Raw genomic sequence first — 16,143 nt, 5'->3', positions numbered from 1 at the left:
CTATCCACTCAATTATACATACATAATCGATGCAAACTCCGTTCCTTTTGCTCAAATCCCTGGAGTGGGGGATAGAGTAATTCCAAACACGAACAGGAGAATATTGTTAATAGCAGACGCACATATGGGTGAGGGTCTTAGACACCTTAAGCTAAAGGATTCTCTGGAATAATTGCAATCCACATACTGGTGGCCAGGAATGAGCCTGCAACATCACATATTTGCGAAAAACTGTCCAAACTGCAACAGAGACGGTGTTTTGCCATGGCGTTTCGCTCAAGATGGGATTAAACAATGAATATATAAAACCCAGTATGATTAATGCGTCAAATTAACATATAGAGACTATCATCACTAATGTAGACCCCAGCTCTCGGCTGACGTCTGAACTGTTATAAAAAGATTTGCGAGTCTATAATGGCATATACACATGGGGCATGCTACATCCTGACCATGGTCCTGCTTTAAGCTCTCGAGCTTATAAGGCGGCTATGACCAGCATGGGCATAGCATTGCGGGACTCTTATCACTTCCTTCCTGAGGGAAACAGGATGGTGTAAAGAAAAAAACCAAGGCATAGAGCAATCTATAACGGCAAAGGTATTAGGTTCGGGAGCTGGGTGGGTCAAACATTTAATAAGTGTCCAACGTAGTCTTAATTATCTGCCAAGAAATTCTCTGAGAGGTCTCAGTCCGTACGAACTATTGTTTGGGACTAGAATGCTAATCCAGGACCTCGATAGTCACATTTCAGTGGTTAAAGAGAAATGCTTTGATATCAAAGATCGTTTGGCTATTTTACAGGACTTAAACAAAACCAGAAAAGACCTGAGCAACATAAAGTTGAAACAACAGCCAACAGCCACTGAAGAAAAACCACCTGTCCCAGCAAGGCCTGTCTGGATTCCAAAAATCGGGGATCTGGTCAGAGAAAAGATCGCGGTAAAGAAGGAATTTGGGCCTTCTTACAGAAAAGCAGTACCTGTCTTAGCTATCAACGGAACAAGATCAGTTGTACTACCGCCCCTTGCTGGTAAAAAAGAGAACCGAGTTGTATCCATCGACCTGGTTAAACCACAATCATGTGGCCGATAATAAGTAGTAGGCCAAGTGGACTCCCAAGAAATAACAGAACACCAAAATTCGCTACAAACACAGAGGTTCAAACTGAGAGACTAATCACATTTGATAAACCTACAGTGAATCAACAAGGACTATGCAACAAAGCCATGGAACTTAAACCTCTTGAAACCCAAATCAGAATAATGCATCAAGAAACACCAGTCTACAATGATGTAACCACAGACTATGCTAATGAAACAAAGCAAATTCCAAAAACAAAAAGGAATCCAGAAGCAATTGAAACAATTGACAGAACAGCATCAGGCTATTTCATCAACTTCGATGATTTTTCTGAGGATCCGAGCGAACCTGAGGAACTGCCGACACCATCAAAGACTTTTAAAGACAAAGCAAAGGAACTCTTTCATCAACTACAAGAAACCTATCTGATTTCTCCATGGATTGAATTTTGGGTGGCACAAGGTGTATTTGTCCTCATACTTTGGCTCATCCTGGTACTATACTTGGGTCATTTCATTGAGGGAAAATATGTTAAAATGGACACAGCAAGTCAGAAAATCAACTTGGTCCTGAAACCACACAAGTCTTCACACATCGAGAAAAGAGAACTTTCTTCAGTAAACTTCACAGCCAATCCTATACCCGGTGGGGTAGCATGGGACAAAACTGATTACGAAATCTATGGCCCAGTCGAGCTCCTGAAGTATCCTGATCAATTCAAGATTTCACTAAGTGACTTTGTAAAAACGAGCACATTTGCTGATGATTGGGACTTTTGAAAGTATTAATGACATGATGTCAGATCTAGTGATGTCAGCTAAATTTACAGAACATGATTATTTACAGGGTTCATCTAATTATGACCAGATGTACTGTTACAACCACTATGGTAACCATTATCTGCATAAATCTGCTCAACCTAGAAATCTTTTTAATTATAACCAATGGGAACATTGTGCAACTCCACCAAAAGGTAGTTCGAAAACATTTTATGAAAAATGTCCATATTTCTCAGGGTTTAACACAAGTAATGCAGAAACGTTTTATTTCAAACTGTTAAATAAGACAGGAATGAAAACCATGCTTACAAATACAAAATTAATCTATTCAGAGACATTTTTTGACAAAATGAATACATTCGGTTTTGATTTCTGGAACAATAACATTGAAACGAAAACAATCTGGGGTACAAGAGATTGGCAGGTCAAAGGTATAGAATCATTGTTTAGAGCCTGCATGATCCCAGAACAAATTATATTCTTGAATGACACAATTCAACAGACAACCTGTTTTGGCCTAGCCAAAATTAAAGACTTGAACAAACCGTCTATTCCAAAACCAACACCTGACAGTAATAACACTACAGATGATGAGATAGACGTATCCCATATTTTAAACCAAAACAGAACACATCCTGATTGGAAAAAATGGTTGATCTGGCCCACAGACACGAATAACTGTCAAGATAGATTCCTGAACAAAAAACAGGGGTTCACAATAATCAGGCCAGACCCTAGATACTCCCAGCGACAACATCCAGGGATTGTAACTACATACAGTGTAGGGAAACTCTGCCTCGAATGGCTACGAACATCCACACTGGCAGAAATTAAGCAACACTTGACTTTACTTAAAGAAGGTGCTGACTTGCGTGATTTCATTATGGGACCACGCAAACAGCGTCATAAACGTTTCATAGCGGCCTCTATATATGCAGCTTACAACGAAGCTTGGAAAGTAACTCAAATTGAAACAGCAGAGAAAATACAGGAAATTGACCGTGTTAATTTGGAAAAAATCACTTTCTGTTGTGGACAATGGGTTAATGACTCTGTCTTCCAGAATATATTCACTGGAAAGTATTGTATCATCTGCAATCGATATAATAGAACAAGACTTACTGATGTTACAACACGGTCAGTCCCAATTGCGTTCTATTGTACAGATTGGCTGGACGTTACAAAATCTGCGTTCAGGCTACGTGCCTTGGCGTTTAATCAACACAACGTCATTATTCGGTATCTTTAACCTTACTGATACACAAATCAGCTTGGCACAAAAGGGTGCAGAGTATAAAATTCTGAGCATTGAAAGACTTGAGAGATTACCATTGACAATGTCAGAACGACCTGTCATTGAATGGATAATACATGGAATCATAACTATTCCGATAACTACTTTCCAATTTCGATACTGCCAGAAATATATACAGGCAGGCCAGTATGAAAGGTTGGGTAAAGGATACATTAAGTCAACATGGAACCTACCTTATACACACACATGTTATAGTGAAAAAGGACAGAGTGTATTTCTTAGTGGTAACAATTGTGAAAAATCACTAAGTGGTAAAATTCTGTGTCAGGGTATAAGTTTACATGGGGCCTGTGAGGGGACTTCAAATAACCTTTCATGTCACCAGCTCGGTACACCTGCAACAAAAATAGAGCCATTCTTTAGACGGCTTTCTAACGGGAGCTACATTCTAATTGTGAATCACAGATGTTGTGGCTTGCTGCCAGGAAAACCTTATCTAGTAAGCGTGAGTTCCATGGTCACTTGCTGTGAGCGAGTATTGTATCCGAATGACACTCCAGACAGGGAGGGAAAAATTTTGCCCAGTTTGAATATCTCTTCTATTCGAATTGATACTTTAAGCAGAATGAAGACTGTGCTCCTACAGACGCCAGTTCACTTGACGTCATCAAAAGAAACGTATGATCTCCAAGTTGCAAGGACAACGGGAGAGATACATGCATTGTTATCGACAAATTGCCCCCTACACTTCGCAGAAATGCTAAGCGAAATCTTAAACATTTCGGATACGAATGGTATTGCGAGTGTATTTAAGACCGTTTTTTCGGGACTGTTAACCCCATTCAAAGCAGTCCTGGGTATATTTCCCAATTTCGTCCATTCTGTCTTTGGCGGACTTCCACTCCTGTTGGGACTCAAAGCAGGCATCTTATTTTTGCTTCTCCTGCTTCGTTATGGCAAGCCATGTCACAGACAAAACTCCAGCAACAATGGAAGAAACGATCCTAGCTATACGCTATCGGGACCGCATAACTAAAGTCCTTGGATTAGCCCGGCTAAGAGATCTGAATATGACCTGGTTTCTTTCGTTCAGACCCATATGGCAGAATTGTGTCTTACCTGTATTGAGATGCATGCTATGCGGCGAGGAATGCGTGTTGGACACATGTCTTACACTACAATCAGAAGTACCATTGGATGCAGATACTTTGTTGGGTCCAGTAAAGGCTCATGCATTGTGCTGTCCCCAGCGGCTACCTATCCTGATGACGGCATTCGTGGAAACTTCACCACTACGATTGAAGGGTAGTGAAGTACAGGATGAAAGCAGCATCAACCAGGTACGGCCTTCTGTAAGCAATGCTGATCAAAACATCACTGAAAGCGAACATGCGCACGACTGCATGGTAGCGACATTCTCCAACTTGGTCGAACTTTCACCTGAAGCGGTAAACTGCTTTTTTGAAAATCTGTCTGACATGATGTTTTCCCCCGAACTGAAAGAATAACTTTAAGCAATCGAGCACACAGCATTCCCTGAACTCTGAATTTGGCCTTCGGTTTTAAAAACAAAGCTACTGACAATTTTTTCTTCTTCCCCTGAAAACGAAAACTTTTTTGGAAATCCAAAATATTTACCTTTTGGCACTTATCTTCTGCTTAAAGTAGAACTATTCTTAGAGAACAGAGCTTCTATTTTTAGGAACTCTAGAGACAATATTTTACCTCAGCCTCTAGCATATTTACAAGTAAATGTATTTATATGTGATGAAGTGGTCTCGCACCTTTTCTTCTGTATTAAGAGCCATTTCATGTGTTATTTTCGCAAATCATTCATGCTGAGATAAATTGTGCATCCTTTTTTTGAATGATTACACTGCTTGAATGTATACAGTACCTATACTCATTTTCGTGTATTTCGAATATGCCTATTTTTAAATGCAAAAAATGTATTTTGGGGTGGTTCGGTATACACATGCACTATTAGTTATGTTTACTATTGATTAGGTTAGTAAATATGGACATGAATTCGTGGAGTGGGTGTAGTGTGTTTATCTAGGGACCTGTATCGATACTCCAATTTCTGACCCTTGTCCGGTTATAAATCACTAATATCCATACAACGGCACAGAAACCCGTTTCATAAATTAGTCATAGCGCATGCTGTCACATTAAGCAAGCACTATTCCTCCAGCCCCCTAGAAGGCACACCGAGTTCTCTAAACAAACCAAGCCTCCAGCAGACCTGGGAAATCCCCGCTGCTATTGTTTTGATTTCGTTCAAGAACTCCTGTAAAGAATGTAAGAGCGACCAGTTCTTAATTGACGTCTTATGTCCATCCTTACGTCAAACCCGGCACCTCTCAGGTATAAATATACCGACACTGCCCTAAGTAAACACACGGTGGTGATGAGCTTGGAGCAGCGACTACTTGCCGGAGAGCCCAGCTGATGCGAGAGCCCACGGACGCTGCCCCTCCCTTTTTGACGCGCTGAGGAAAGACGCTGACTTTTCTCTTGCCGAGAAATCCAGCCTCCAGCGTTTCCAGCCCACCTTCGCGGGTGACTGGGATACCGAGTCCTGAGAAAGAGATACCAGACCTCCTGCCTTCTAAATCCCAGGTACTGAACTGACTAACCCCTTACAGAGAATTCTTGAGTCAGATTCTTGGCAAACCAAACTTAACTTAAACTGCTACTTACTCCTTCCCATGTATTAGGCTTAGGTCAGGTACACCGGGGTAGGCGTAGTTAGAAGCACCAGTTGAGTACGATTAGTCAATGTATATATGTATGTATATCTTTTATCCATTTTAAGTAACATATGGCTAAGAAGCCATATCAATGCTTTTACAGTATTATTTTATAATCCTGCTCTTACTGTATGCATTTTACTTGACTATCAGTATCACAATTGTAGCGATTCATTTCTCTTGTATGAGAAAAGAGACTGATCAATAAATAACACCTTTTATTGAAAACGCCCGTCTCTTCTTTTCTCTACAATCTGGTGAAACTAAGTATGCACGTATTGATTGAGTAAAATAGCTGTCTTTTGTTTTCACATGACTCTAGAGATATACTCTTGATCTGGGAGAGCAAAGTTGGCATGTTCTATGGTTGTCAGAAACTAAATCCCTTCTTGTCTATCCAGGGAGGTTAAACTCCTCGTCGCCTATTCAAAAAAGTTTCTAGTGAACTCTGAGCTAGCTGGCACACAAAACTTAAGTCTAATATCGTCAGTAAAAGACCTAGTTAACCTCAGTCCTACGTCTACACTACTGAAGATATTATTCCAATGCGCAGAGCCTATTGGGAATATAGGAACTACACTACACAACGAGAGTTTCAATACCCTCAAACAGGAAATTTGCGAGGCACCACCCCTGCAAGGCTTTGACACTAACCTTAGCAGCATTGTCACTACTGATGCCAGTGGTAGAGGTGCAGTCCTCACACAGGCAGACAGTGAAGGAAAAGAAGCTACTATAGCCTACGCGTCCCGCTCACTCACAGAAACAGAGGAAAAATACTCAGTAATTGAGAGGGAAGCATTGGCTTGTCTGTGGGGACTGGAACACTTTCGGCAGTATATCTGGGGGGAAAAGGTAACCTTACGGTGCGACCATAAACCACTCACAAAAGTGCTTACTGTAAAATGATTATATAATGCATCACCCAGACTGGCACGTCCGTCTGTGAGACTGCTAGATTACAACTATAACGTGCAGTACCTGCCCGGTGCAAAAAACAGAGTTGCTGATTTCCTAAGCAGACTACCCCTACCAGGCCAAGAGGAGCCAGGAGAAAGGGAAGAGGAATTTTGTGTGGCAAGCATCAATGAAGACTTTCCCAGCATACAAAATGATGACTGGAATAAGGCATACCTAAAGGATGAGACACTTCAGGAAGTGCACAGACTCAATGTTAGTGGCTGGCCCAGCACGAAGAGTATGAGAAATGAGCTTAGACCATTCTGGGAACTCAGAAATGAATTGTCCAGAGAAGGTGAGCTCATTTTGAGACAAGGCAAGGTTATAGCACCAGTGGCACTAAGGAAAAGAATATTAGACATATGCCATGAAGGACAACTGGGCATAAACAAAACAAAACACAGGATTAAGAGCTGGTATTGGTGGCCGGGCTGCGAGTTAGAAATTAAACGTGCTGTGAGAAACTGTGTCCAGTGTGAAAATTCAGAGAAATCTCAGGTTACGATGAAACCCCCTCTGCAATCATCATTACAATGACCTAGAATGCCATGGGAAAGAGTGGGCATAGACATTATGGGACCCATAAGGTACAAGGAAGAATATGTACACATTGTGGTCATGGTGGACCAATGTTTAAATGGCCTGAGTTTCAGAAATGCCATAAAGTTGAGACACAGGAAATAGTCACATTCCTGGATAGAGTTTTCACGAGGGAAGGCATAACAAAAACTGTTGTTACTGACAACGGAAGCCAATTCACATCAGGGTGTTTGAAAAAGTTAATGGAAAGGAATGGAATTAAACATAAAACCGCTTCTGTGTATCATCCCGCAGGAAACGGTGCAGTTGAACGCTACAATAGAGTAATAAAAGGCACAAATCAACTTGCTAACAACAATGGACTGTGTTGGATGAAAGAAGTGTACAAAATGATCTGGGCATACAGGATTGCACCAAGAGAGAGCACACACATCAGCCCTTTTGAGTTTATGAGAGGAAGGACACCTTTACCAAAGGACAATGTTGGATGGCTCAAAACAGCAAGGAGAGCAGAGAGGTCGAGTGCATCGGCAAAGGAGAGCATCCAAAGGAAACAAGGTGCATGTAAGGAAAGATATGATAAAAAACATAAGAGCAAATAAATCATTATCAAAGAAGGAGACAGAGTGAGAATGAAGAAAAGTGGTTTTGTTGAAAAGGGTCAAAATAGATTTTCTAAACCGTTAGTAGTGGAGAAAGTCTTCTGCAATTCTGCCCTCCTTAGCGATGGGAAAGTGTGGCATGCATCCACGTTATCAGCTTGTACATCTACAGAGGGAGAAAGAGACGATAGAACGAATGATCAGAGCACTGCTGGATCGCCACAACATGAGGAACAGGAGGACACTAGTAAAAAGGACAACTTTGACTGGTTGATAATGAGGAATCAGAGTCGGATGGAGAAGGGAACTGCACACCCGCATTATCCCAAACCAATGGCAATGTGGTTGGTACTGACCAGGCACACACATTGAGTCCATCGAGGAAGAGGATCCTGAGGAAGTTATTGCAAAAGAAGTAAACCCCGTCATTAGCAATGCTGAGGGTTTTACTGGTACAGAGAGCACCATTGAGTCAGAAGAAGAACAGGAAAAAGAAGGAGACACAGTGAAGGAAGCAGGATGTATCAGTAGACGTGGCCGAAGCCCAGCAAGTACAAAGACTTTGTTTGTGACTAACATACTATGTCCGTGGTTCTCCTCCTTCTCTTAATTACAAACCACAAATTTGTTTCCCTCCGTAAGGAGATGTGATGTGCTGTGTTGGACAACTACCTTTGCTCCCCATTGTCCCCTTTAAGGATCCGTCCCCGCCACGCGCGTCCCTGCCCTCGCGTTTGCTAAGCATGACATCAGCTGGCATTCTAGAATGTCAGCTGACAGTTGAGTTTGACAGTTGACAGTTCGCGATATTGATTCAGCCTGCAGCCAGTACGGAACACTTCTGCTGTGCTGGTGTGTTGTATTTCATAATACAATTAAAACTTGAATAATAACTAAGCATTGCCTACCGTCCTTCTTAACAGAAGCCTGCAGTGACACGTGGCAGATACATATCCGCCTGTGCAGGAGCGAGGCAGACACAGAGCCGCAGGCGCCCCTACCGGCCTGGACTCCCCACGAGGAACGACTGGGTGTGTTGTGAAAAGCAGCTTTTATGGTATCCTGAGAGCGGGATCTCTTGCTTTACCCGTTCCTGTTTTCATTGAGAAATGACTGCTGTGAAAACAAGCTCCTACGAGCCGGCTCTCACTGCCAATGTCTGAGAACCGACTCACCCAGACTCTTGCCCCCTCGCCAAGTTGAACGGGGAGGAGGTCGGGTTGCTTGGCGACGCCTTGCTCTTCCTTGAATTCACAGCAGCTCCTCTCCGGGACGAGCCCTTTGTTGCCGGGCAACCACAGTGCGGGCACCAATCCCAGCGCGGCTCTTCCCTGACGTCAGGGATGCAGCACACAGGGTTCCCGAGGCTCCTGGGCTGGTTTAAATGTTTAAAAGTTTAAATGGCGTGAACACAAGACCGCGGTGGTGATAACACGCCAGTGCCCTCACAGTTCCCACACAACTGGAGGCGATCCCCCTGTCCCGTGGCGGTGATCTCCTGATGAGATGTGTGGGGGGTGTGGGGGTGGGAGAGAAGGCTGGGACAGCGGGAGGGGTGTCACGGGCACAAAGTAGTGCTCAGCAAACACGCAGTAAGGGGGCCAATAGCCATGGAAAGAGACATGGCAGTGATAAGGCGGGACTGCCAGCCTCTAAACCAATCAGAAGGCAGCATTTAGAAAAAAACAAATCCACAAGCCAATTAAAAAGATAGCCGGAAAGTGGGCGGAGCTTCCCCTACTATACTACATACAGCATCTCTCGACGAGACAGCGCATGCGCTGCCTAGACCGAGACCTTAAAACAGTTCTGCAGAACAATGTAGTACATTTCATAGTAATTCTGATTCCACTCACTGAAAAGACTTTTAGGATTCAAGACATAGGACCATAAAAAGAGATTCAACATACTTGTGATTTCTCAAAAGTCCTAGGGATAGATTCAAAAAAGTATTTATCAGTCCATAAAGAGTAGTACTGGAATACTCTTTTATGCACTCTTACATGCCTTTGTGAATCACCTCTAAAACCTCCAACTGCCTATTAGTTAAAGATCAAAGAGGGGGCAGTTTTCTCAATGTGTACTAAGTGTAAATGGATATTTTCTGAATATTTCCAGTTTATTCCCATTTTAGATGTTTTGGGGCCGATTTACAAAGGTATGCAAGAGTACTACTTTACGTACTCGTATATGAGGTTGAGAAAAGGCCCCTGGTTGATCTGTTAAAATAACAGTTTTGAGAACAATGTTTGTAAACATGAGTCTGTAGTGATGGTTAAATAAAAAAATATATTCCAACAAATAAGCCATTCTAATTACCGTCGCTAAATTACATATACAAAGGAAAGGTTTTCAGTTCTTGTTTCAGACAAAAGCACATCCTCAGTCCATCAGAAGAGGATGTTTAAAAAGTATTGACAACATTGCCACTTTTTAAAAGGCCAGTTGCAGCAATCAGCAGCTGGCCATGATGGTTGTTTATTTGGTTACTTAATGTTTTAAATGTATTTCAAACAATGTTCTTGAGAATCAGATTTCTTTGCAAGCAAATGAGATCAGTGTTACATAAGCAGTAGCAGGTAGTAGTAGATACGACAGGTGTCTCAAAACACATTGCACTTTTATACATTTCACCATAATGTGGTGAAAAATGTATACCAGTCGTTTGCATGTTTTTCACAACTCTCATTGCTTAATGCCAAAAGATCCGATTCAGACTCCCGATTTCCGAAGAGCAAAATGGCTTTATTTTGGCTGTCTCCTGCCTGAATTTACCTGTGCTTCAATAGTAGTCAATGCGGGAAATACATTCTCCCGATTATTATCATTTTTTTAATCTCCCACCTTCTAGTTCTAAAACGGAGGCAATGTATGCAATGCATTTCAGGCACTTAATTGTTCACTTTTCCCTGCAGCTATTCCACTTTTTTAGTAACGCCTTCATATCCAGATGTAATTGTTGCTGACACTTAGACCAATCAAATGCTCGTCGTAGTCGTAGACAATGTAAGCCAAGATCATTCCACTTCTAGTTTCGCCCTTGCCTTACCACTTTTTAAAAGAGACCGTCACCCATTATCAACTGACGCGTTTCTCGTTAAGTGCAATAACACCAACAAATAAATTCCAGCTATAAATGTAACTGTTAGAAAACGGAATGCTAGCATACCTTTTTAAAAGCATATCATAATTGCAGGAGCATACGAATTTCACAGTATGAATTGAAATATTATCAAAGAAGAATTTTGATATAAGATAGCTAGAGCAGGTTTCTACAATTTACAAAATATAGTTAGTTACATTGAGCGAATTGTGGATGTTCTTTAGGTGTCAATGGAAGGGCGCAATAATTAATGTATTTGGCTCCTACTGCAGCACGATAGGTCACTACTCTAAGATGGCTGCCAGCTCTGCAGTATTTTTCCACTTCCGCGTTGAGTGTGAGACAAAGCTTTCGTTTTTCGGTCTTTCGAAATTGACAGCTTGGCAACCCTCGTTCTGAGATATTAGTAACCTCGGAGGCTGGGGCGCAGGTGAGAGTGTACAGGAGAGATAGGGGCTTGGCGCATGCGGAACGTTCCTAATTATGCTATTAGCCTATTTAACGTGCAGTTAGAAAATAACGGCAAGTGAAAGTGCCGTATTTCCTTGTACACTTATCTTTTACTTCTTACGTCTTACACGGCTCTTTTTGGCATTTCAAAAGTAACAGAGTTCCTGGTGTTTACATTCATCTGCACTTCTCAAACAACTTCCGCTTTAAAATCAAACACTCCCTCTCTGCATTATCGATTATTAGAATAAGTCACTCTCGTCCCGCGTACTACTTTATAAACTGACGCCTTGCTTGATTTTATACGGGCATCACTGAGGGCGTGGCCTTAGGGTTTTTCTGGGATGGGTAGTCCAGAGGGTCGAAGCACAACTTTGGGTCAAAGGGAGCGTGCGTTTTTAGGTCTCGACCTGATCCAGCGCATGAGTTGGTCTGGCTGAGACATTTAGTAGATGCCAATTAGTGGGCTTTTTTCCATGTGAACATTATCTTGAGTGGAACCTTGGTTGGCTTATAATTTTCAGACTAATTTATGATTATTTAATATCATTTTATATTTGCCTACAGCAGCTATGTGCAATCTTTATTGAGAGATTGGATGGTTGATGCAGGTGTACTACCTACAGTGTTGAAATAATATAATATAATATATCTGAAATATTATTCTAGCCACTTAAATGATGCTCCACATCAGTGGTTAAAATTGAGGTGTTGTGTTAGTTATTTGTAATGCGGTTGTTGCTCAGTGATTAGAAGACAGTTGTCTCAATTAAAAGTACTAAAATCACACATGTTTATTGCTATGTAATGCCCACAGATGCAAGGCATGAGTGTGCCCAAAGTTAAATTATGAGACTTATATATAACACCTTTTACGACATCCTTATTAGGTTTTGTCCACAGACAGCTTTTAGCTGTCAGTTGTCAAAAAACCTCTTGTGGACCACACCAAAATCTTACAGTGGGCGAAGAGCCAGCCCACTGCTTACCAACAGTTGGTTTTATTGTCACGCTCAGTTGCTTGCTTCCTATTCAATGGTTTTCCTTCTTCTTGTTTTTGTCTGTCCTCTGGATCATAGCTTCTTTATATTCCTTTTCACTGGATGACTTGTATCCTTTCACTGCGCACATTCAGGGAACTACTTTTTGTCTTCTTTTTTAAGCACGCCATGAGAGTGTGTGTGTTTTCTTGCTGTCTCTCTCGTGTGCTGCTCCCCCTGCAAATACCTGCCAAATAACAACATATGTAAATCATATGCAATAAGTACAAAAGAGTCTTTGCCCATGCAATTAGGCTCCAGTAAGTGGGATACTGATGCCACACTCCTTGTTTATGGGCTGCATTTACAATCTGAAATGCAGTTAGAGCCTGAAGCCATTCCTTGGCATAACCACCCTTCTTTCGGGCCATAGAGGAATTCACTATACAAATGCACTTGGGATGACATAACATATTTTAAATGTTAGATCACGCCCCGTTCTAAAATGTTAGCTGTCTGAAAACAAAATTGACTCTGATAGGGGCAGAACCTCCAATGAACTTTATAAAATATATCTTATGCTGAATGTAATGCACAAATCACAATAAAGACTGTCAGAAAATGTTACACTGTTGTGCGCACAGTGAACCTATTGCATTATGTGTGGTGACATTACAGCTTTTTTTTTGGTCCCCTCACCACAGGATAATTTAGGGCAGAGTTGGTTAATTTGCAATGAGTATTCATCCCATCCCGATGTTATGTTATGTTATTTTATTTTGTATTGCGCGCAGCTACCCAACAAGGGTTTCCCAGCGCAGGCCATAACAGAGCTAGAAGACAGGCGGAATGAAAAGGGGGGGCCCTTGGCCCCCCCGCATGGCGGCGCGGCGACCGCCCCCTTCTCCAGGCCTCTCGGTGGTGGGGCGTGCCCTTCCGGGCGCGCCTCATCACCGATTGGGTGGCGCCCTCCCTGACCCGGATGTCATTATAGGACTTCCGGGTCAGGGGGGCGGGCCGCAGGAGGGGCCGGGTGGGGGGCGTAGCCGCCTCCCCTCGGGCCCCTTAGGAATATAGAGGCAGGGAGCGCCCAGGAGACCCTCTTGTTCCTGGACGCTCCCACACAGCTGGTCGTGCCCCGCGCTCGGGGGCCTGTAGTTTAAAAAAACAGGTTTTTAATTGTTTCCGAAAGACAGGAAACAGCTTCTCCCTCCTCATCGCATCAGGTAAGGAATTCCATAGGGTTGGCCCGAGAAGAGCAAAGGAGCGGCCTCCTATTCTCGACAGTTTAAACCTCGGGATTTCAAACAGTTCTTCTGATGGCGAACGAAGCAGGCGACGGGGGTGGTACTCATGAACCAGATCTTGTAAATATTTGGGGCAGAGCCGATCTTTATTCTGAACATATAGCATAAGGCTTTAAATTTTATGCGATGTTCTACCTTGAGCCAATGCAGTTCTCTCAGGGCATTTCCCATGTTGGACATCCTGGGAAGGCCGCAGAGCAATCTAGCAGCACAATTTTGCACCACCTGAAGCTTTCGTGGTACCTCTCTGTTAGACCCCAGAAAGAGAATTTTACCGTAGTCCAGGCGAGATGTTATTAAAGCCTGGAAGACTGTTCTTTGGGTGTTTGCAGGGAGCATACAGATAATTTTTTTAAGCCATTTTAAGATGGTAAAACAGGTGGCTGCTGTCTGAACTGCCTGTTGTTTCATTGAAAAATTATTGTCAATGATAAAGCCTAGATTGCGTGCCTGAGAGGAAGGTGTGGGTAAAGGTCCCATTTCCTCTGGCCAATGTTGGGGGCCCCAGCGTTCATACTCTTTCCCAAAAATGAGTACTTCCGTCTTTTCCCCGTTAAGCTTGAGCAAATTTATTTGCATCCAAGCTGCAATCCTGCGCAATCCTAGTTGCAATTTAGAAGGGTCCTGATTCCCTCCTGCTGATGATGAAAAGATGATTTGTGTATCATCAGCGAAGGAAAACAATGCAAGCCCTGCCGCTTCCGCAATAATTGCTAGTGGTTGCACATAAATATTAAAAAACAACGGGCTCAAAATAGTGCCCTGTGGCACACCATACGGGGAGGAATAAGACTTAGACGTGGCCCTGGTGGAGTACACCTGGAATGTTCGTTCTGCTAGAAAGGAAGACACCCAACCAAGCGCCGTCCCAGCAATACCCAGTGCCTGTAAAGATTCAAGTAGTACGGTTTTAAGGAGCCCATCCCTCTCTTGGTAGGCAGGATTGCTGTGATCACTTATGCTCCCCTCTTAGTGGCTTAACTGCTGTTAGAGCTGGCAACTTTCAAACTGGGAAACCTGGTTCGAGTTTGAGAGTGGGCATAATATTTTGGGTTTTTTGGCAAATAAATTCCGTAATCGCCTGTGCCTACCCCAAACAAACATTGACATAGCCAATAGGTCTTGCCTTTGGGACCTTTATAAGTGTTTAGCCATGTAACACTTGATGTTGTTGCACCAAGGATATTGTGCTAGATAACTAAACACTTATAAGGTCCCAAAGGGGGGACCTATTGGCTATGCCAATGCTTGTTCTAGGAAAGAGATTGCACAATTATCTCCTACAGGCGGTCGTCACTGAGTAGGGCCATCACACATGTTCATAGAAAAAAAAATCAAAGGTTACTGGGACCTTACAGTAATACTCAGATTTAATTTGTATAAAACTATTGAAATTCAGCAGTTCTAGTTACCTGAGCTAACTATAACAAATATCTCTGCAGACATGGTCAGTGACATCACTCTTGACATCTTAAATGACATCACTGATGACATCATCAAGTGAGTGAAAGTGTTTCGTAAATGTTTCTGAGACTTAAAGATATATAGTAAGCACCTACATAAATTAAATTAATATTCATTCTAAACTAGTAATGAGTGATACTGTTGTCTGAGTGCGTGTGTGACTATCTGTATCAGTGTGGGTGTCTGGGTGCTGATTGTGTGAGTGGATGTGTGAGTGAATGTATAGGTGAATAAGGGGGTGTCTGAGTAGCTGTATGGGTTTGTAAGTGGCTTCATTCGTGATTAAGTGTGATTGGCTATATGGGTGAGTGATTGGCTGCCTTAGTGACTATATGGGCAGGGGAGTGTTTGAGTGGCTGTTTTGGTGACGGAGTGAGTGGCTCTACTGTGTGAGTGGTTCTATGGGTAAGTCAGTGGGTATGTTAGTGTCTGTATGGGTAAGTTAGTGGCTGTTTGAATGGATGTTTGGGTAAGTGAGTGTGTGTGAGTGGCTGTTTTGCACAGTAAGTGTCTGTGTTGACTGGCTGTAGAGGCAAGTAAGTTGGTGTGCGATTGCTTGTATGGATGTGTGAATGGGTATGTAAGTTGTTAACTGGATCAGTGAATTGACATGTGAGTGGCTGTATGGGAAAGTTAGTGGCTTTGTGAGTAGCTGTATCAGTGAGTGAGTGGCTGTATGGGTGAGTGAGTGGTTGTGTGTATGTGGGACTATTAGTGAGTGAGTGGCTCTATGGGTGAGTGAATGCTACTGTGAGTGGCTGTATGGGTGAGTGATTAGGTGTGCAAGTGGCTGTTTGGGTAGGTGATTTGGCTGTGTTAGTGGCTGTATGAGTGAGTGAGTGGGGGTGTTTGAGTTGCTGAATGGGT

At 42.6% G+C, this 16,143-nt stretch overlaps 1 protein-coding gene across 8 annotated transcripts in view; it reads left to right on the top strand.

The window, feature by feature from the left end:
- The first annotated feature begins 11,387 nt into the window (after positions 1-11,387).
- The window catches only part of PNPLA4 (patatin like domain 4, phospholipase and triacylglycerol lipase), a 224,298-nt gene continuing 219,542 nt past the window's right edge, over positions 11,388-16,143 (top strand). For 4 of the 8 annotated variants that reach the window (XM_078657981.1, XM_078657982.1, XM_078657976.1 and 1 more), the window contains exon 1: positions 11,388-11,505. The gene's annotated coding sequence lies outside the window, so the exon portion shown is untranslated. The remainder of the gene's footprint in view (positions 11,506-16,143) is intronic. The other 4 variants (XM_078657984.1, XM_078657980.1, XM_078657978.1 and 1 more) reach the window with 3 other exon arrangements.

This window comes from Lissotriton helveticus, chromosome 8 (genome assembly GCF_964261635.1).
Source record: "Lissotriton helveticus chromosome 8, aLisHel1.1, whole genome shotgun sequence".
NCBI classification, from domain to species: Eukaryota; Metazoa; Chordata; class Amphibia; order Caudata; family Salamandridae; genus Lissotriton; species Lissotriton helveticus.
The sequence above is the reverse complement of the archived record's forward strand: the minus strand, read 5'-3'. Positions and strand labels throughout refer to the sequence as shown.